Here is a 6,036-nt window from a genome sequence, read left to right on the forward strand (position 1 = left end):
GTTGTATTTACAACACTGTTCCAGAACAGTTCAACCCAAATATTCAGATGTGTGCAGCACATTTTATAGAGGACTGTTTCCTTATCCTGGGAGAGTAGACTACAATGCCGGCTGTTCTGACTCACAGACTGTAAGTATGTTTTTCATATTTAAAGAATTTGCCACTGACGATTCAAACGCGAGTTTTGAGCAGTGTAGAGTAGCACTTGTTGTTTGTCATTTCTCCGATCACAAATGCAGACATGGTTTTATGTTTACGCGGCGCGATGCAACGCAACGCATAAAAAGACTGTAATTATGTCCCCACTGGATGCAACAAATGCCTCGTTTATAATGGGTTTTAATGTTTTTGTCTCGTCGCTCCGGCCGGACAGGGCATGATCACAGTATGGTGAGGGGCGTAACATTTCCATCACATGCTTGAGGTATTAGGCCAATCACAACGCACCGGACAGCTGGCCAATCAGAGCACACCTCGCTTTTGAGACCGATGAGTTTTGTAAAAATCGACGCGTTTCAGAAAGGCGGGGCATAGAGGAGAAACAATAATGTACAGTCTGTGGAAAATAATGTGTTTTTTTAACCTTAAACCACATAAACACATTTCAATATACCAAATACACAAAATAATGTTATTTTTAGCAACATCATATGACCCCTTTAAAACTGCTGAGTTTTGCCCGGATGAGATAACCCTCATGTGCATGCCCTTAAAATGTGTTTCTTGGGACATTATCTCGAGAGCATCAAGGCATGTGGCAATTCCCCAGTATTTAACCTCATTGACAATATAGCACATCATCATAAAGCTCACCAATCAAATGTGAGAGTTTCTATTATAATACTTTCATGAACATTTGAAACAGTGCTCGTTTGACACACTTTGCTCCTTGTAGTCTCTTGATGGTTTGAATTGCAAACACGATGAGAAGCTGCTTTAAGAGCTGTTCAGAATAAACAACAATTTTCTCACATTTTTCACAGAAGCTGCCGTCTCTCTCAAACCATCTGTCTCTTCGCTTGTGATGAGGCTGCGACTCTTTTCCTTTAAATGCAGGTACAGACCCAGATCCTTCCTGGAGGGGTTCATTTGTATTCTGTTGTTTCCGTGAAGTACAGACTGTATTGTGTTGATTTTGGCTATGAGCTGGTTTGCGCTTCAAATAGTTTGTGGAGTCGAACAGCAACTCTGGATGTCGACAGCAGGTCTTCTTTCTTTCAGAACCAAGATTATATAAATTAATTATAAATTCAATTATTCAAGCTTAGCTGTTTCATATTAAATGGATCATAAAAAAGCTTGAAATTGGTCAGATTAACAATTACACTCCACCCTCAGTACGAACTGTGGACTGCTAATTGTACACTGCTTTTATTTAACCATTGTAAAATGCTTATTTTTTAAAGTTCCTATGAGTTTTTTTATATTTTTATGGTGGTACTTTAAAGCCAAGGGCTAAAGTGATTATAACCCTCCTCGTTCACTCATTGCTGCGAGTGAGTTTAGCTGTATACTTAAACCCTTTCCTTTACCGGAGAGATAATATTTTCCTACAGGCTAACTCTGTCTGCCCTCTTTTACGGTAAGTTACTGAAGCTCTGACTCATTCACACACATATTGTGATGCTGTTGTTCTGAAGCTGAAGTGTCATATTCAGCATTTCATTAAGTCCCACTATTAGCTTCTAATGCAAAAAAGGGCAAAACAGGAGATGGATGTTTTAATTTAAATTAAAATTTAAAAATTACACAGATTACTATGGAAGCCCATTTCCGCCACTGAATAAAAAATTGTTAGTTTATATCACACAATTCTGACTTTATAACACGCAATTGCGAGTTTATATCACGCAATTCTGAGAAAAAAAGTCAGAATTGCGAGTTTGTATCACGCAATTATGAGAAGAAAAGTCAGAATTGTGAGATAAAAAGTCACAATTACCTTTTTTAATTTTCATTCAGTGGCGGAAACTGGCTTCCATAGAATACTGCATTTCATTGCAGGCTGTGATTCTATGGAATAAGAGAACTGGTTAAGAGAGTTGAATGCATTTTGCTATGGAATAAGCAACTCTATTTACATATGTAATTATGCCCCCCATGAGCAGTTAAATTAGGATTGTTGAGTTCGTTTTAGCAGAGTGTCAGTGACAGAGAAAAATTTATTCAAAGAAATTCACTCCAAATGTATTCTGCCTGTGGTTGCATTTATTTGCTCACACTGTCTACTAAAGTGCACCTGAAATTTGCATATGATGTACAGCAGAAATACTATGCACTGCAGGAATAGTATGCTAGTATGCTATTTTGAACATGCTCTGTTTTTTGTTTGATCAGGTAATAAGTTTTCCTCGTCCCATGCGCGTCTGCTGGTGGTTGGGGTGTGGTGTTACGCTGCAGTGTTTGCAGTAGGTCCGCTCTCAGGCTGGGGTCAGTACGGCTCAGAGCCTTACGGCACCGCCTGCTGCATCGACTGGAACGCGCCCAGCTACAACACACCTGCCATGATCTACATCGTCTGCCTCTTCTTCTTCTGCTACATCGTCCCCTGCACCATCATCATCCTCTCCTACACGCTCATCCTGGTGACGGTCCGGGGGGCCCAGCATGCAGTGCAGCAGCACGTCTCTCCTCAGAACAAAATCTCCAACGTGCAGACACTTCTCGTCAAGGTAAGAGTTGAAGGAGAATAGATATTCCACTTCTTTTGAACTTGTTGGAGGTAGTGGTAGAAATACTGGTTGCAACCATGTCTTGTATTTAAGACATTTCCAAACAACTGAAATGTCATGTGGTATAATTAAAGGTGAGGTAAGTGATTTCTGGTAGCCAATGTTGACATTTGAAATCACCAAAACAAACATGCCCCTACCCCAAAAGGGTCTCGCCCCTATTTTGATAGCTCCACCCCACACATACGTACGCAACCCAGGCAACGATTAGAAACAAAGCAAAACCAATGTTACACCGTGTCTACACCGGACGCGAGTGGCGCGGCGCGACAAAATACTATAGAACTCATTATAATCAGTGATGCTGTCCATGCCATAGATATGTGGCACAGCACGACACGACAAATCCCCAACAGAAAACTGCTGCTGCGTTCTATTTATGACGTATTGACACAAATTTCTAATGATTTTCAACGGTCGCTTTGTCGCGTACTAGACAGACTTTAGCTGTTGCGGTGCAGACACGGTGTTACTCACCTATCGAGAAGAAACAAAGCAACCTCGGCGTCCGATCGCAGGCCTTCCCCTCCTTGAGTTCTCTCCAGCGCTGGAAAGCTGATCCGATATTTACTCCTTTAGTCCTACTTCTTGCCTTATTTCCTTAAGCCTTCTTTTGTTCCGCAGACGTTTTCCTCTTTTGTTTTTTATCGACATCTCTATTTTTCTGTCGCTTGGCTCGCTAATTTCCGTCCTGTGCACTGAACCCTCTCTCCTCCACATCATGAGTAGACACGCCCCTTACTGCTGATTGGCTACAAGTTTGTTTTGGTACTTGGCCCGAATCAGTTTTCTAAAGTGTTTTTGAAAAAATACATACCCCACCTTTAATCAGGTAAAAGTGATAACAGTAACACTTTACAATGGTAACACTGTATTTTGATATTTGGAGTCTAATTTAGACATATAACTAACGAAAAGTAACTTTGCTAAATGTCAATATCATTAACAGTAAATATCGTATGATATTGTATCATTTCATATTGTTAACAGTGCAACAAATCCATTGCTCATTGTTAGTTTTACTAAAAAGTTAATGCATTAACTAACATTAAGAGGCCTTTATTGTAAAGTGGTACCTTGACAACAAATTATCCTGAAATCTTGCACATTTTTTTTTATATTATCATATTTATGTTTGATAAATTTAAAAATGCATTAAAATACTATTTATTTTTTAAATCAGGAATGATAACAAAGATCACTAATGTTAACACCAAAGAAAAATTATATAATTGGAATCACTTTTAGATTTTTTGTTTTTCAGTTGATGAACAATAAAAATATAGACAGCTAATCAGAATCCACCTGATTTTAAAGAACTCAAGCATTTAGAGGCTGATGACAAAACTGCAGTGCATGCTTAAAGAAAATAAAAAGTGCATATAGTCATACACTTCTTATTTTACTTATTTAGCAGATGATTTCATTAATAGCAATTAACTAACAGAGGACAAACAAGTAATTTATCACAGCAATATTAGCAGTGGTGCAGCAGCTAGTTTCAATGGCAAAGCTGAACAGAAGAACAGAGCAGTAGAGATGAACTGATGGGCTGTCTGGCAGGATGACAGCGAGTTCAGTCTTCTCTTCACAGTGTTGATCAAATGTCTGAGAAGCAAGCAGAGTTGAGTCCTGAGACTGTGGACAGCAAGTGTTGCAAATAGGCCAATACTGAACTAATAGGACAATAAAATAGATTAAACAAATGGAGCTCAGTCTGCACACCATTACACAAACAGCCTCCACTGGTGTATGCAACACGTCAAAATTATGAGTTCATATTTCACAATTCTGACATTTTCCTTGCAATTCTGAGAAAGAAAAAAAAAGTTTTGAAATAAAAAAGTTGCACTTACCTTTTTTTATTATTCTGAGCTTATTCGGAGCTCAATATTCTAAATTGATATCATGCAATTTTGAATTGCAGGAAAAGAAGTCAGAATGACATTCATTCATTCATTCATTCATTCTGCAGTGGAAATAAGCATATGTGACTTTTTGAGTATATTTGGTCCAACAACAAAATTAATTTTGTTCAGATATTAAATATTAATGTACACTTTAGAATTCAAATGTGTATTCAGTTTGTGAATTGCTTTTTAATGCTCTTTTGAATACGCTTCATATCATTATAAGGGTCATATCATTGACCCTTTGCAAATATATATATATATATATATATATATATATATATCTGTATTAAAGGACATGTGTTGATATTTCTGTCTGTTTATGTGTTTCCTCTTCATGTAGCTGTCAGTGGCAGTATGTATTGGATTTCTGATGGCGTGGAGTCCGTACGCTGTAGTATCCATGTGGGCAGCCTTTAATGAACCAGACTTGGTACCTCCAATAGCGTTTGCCCTGGCGGCCATGTTTGCCAAGTCATCCACCCTCTACAATCCAATGGTCTACCTCGTCATTAAGCCCAGCTTCCGAAAATCCTTGTGCCGGTCCGAAAATCCCTGTGCCGGGACGCCACACGATGCAAGAGAACACTCTGTCCCTGCATATGCCAGACAGACAGCCAACAAAAAAGCACAACAAGCCTTGCAAAACCGAACACAAAGGATAAGTGTAACCTCACGTGGGACTCTAATGGACTGAATGAGAGCCACCAGTCATGCAGAGATCGTCCAGAAGGACAAACAGGGCATTACCTGGACATCACACCCCAAAGGACAGCACGCATCCTCGTCGGCTCCACTCACAGTGAGGTGGCAGTCAGCCAACTCTCCAACGAAATCAACAGCGACTTCCTGTAGACGATGAGAAACTGATCGTAGCAAAAACGAAAAAAGGTGTTGATAAATTGGCCTTAAAGTCTCAAACTAACTAGTATTCCGTTTGCAAGAGGATATTACACCACTTGACTTGTTAATTAAGCAAAAAATACTTTTTGGCTACCTGGTAACTCACAATACCAAGAAACATTTGATTTGGTGGCAAAATTACATGGCAAACTTGGACTTGACATGCCACTCTCAAATAATAGTTCATCCCAAATGAAAAATTCTGTCGTTATGTGTTCTTTCTCATTCCTTCCAAACCTGTATGCATGAGTTTACAATTATTTATCAATGACGCACAAAAATCCTTAATGCTTCATGACGTTATTGAGGTCCAACATGACAGATGCCTTGAAAGGAGCATATTGGACTTGTAGTACAGTATCTTGCGCTACAGATTATTCAATAAGAGTCAATAACAATAACAGTAACTGTCAAATTATTGGTCCCCCAATCACGTTGCACACACAGAAACATTCAGGAGCACAGAAACTTGCCAACCCTGCGACTTTTT

At 39.0% G+C, this 6,036-nt stretch overlaps 1 pseudogene; it reads left to right on the plus strand.

Moving 5' to 3' along the window:
• Positions 1–5,834, plus strand: part of LOC107690108 (opsin-5-like) — a 13,369-nt pseudogene extending 7,535 nt beyond the window's left edge.
• The last annotated feature ends 202 nt before the right edge of the window (positions 5,835–6,036 follow it).

Source organism: Sinocyclocheilus anshuiensis, unplaced genomic scaffold (genome assembly GCF_001515605.1).
Source record: "Sinocyclocheilus anshuiensis isolate Anshui unplaced genomic scaffold, SAMN03320099.WGS_v1.1 scaffold2207, whole genome shotgun sequence".
In the NCBI taxonomy this organism is placed as follows: domain Eukaryota; kingdom Metazoa; phylum Chordata; class Actinopteri; order Cypriniformes; family Cyprinidae; genus Sinocyclocheilus; species Sinocyclocheilus anshuiensis.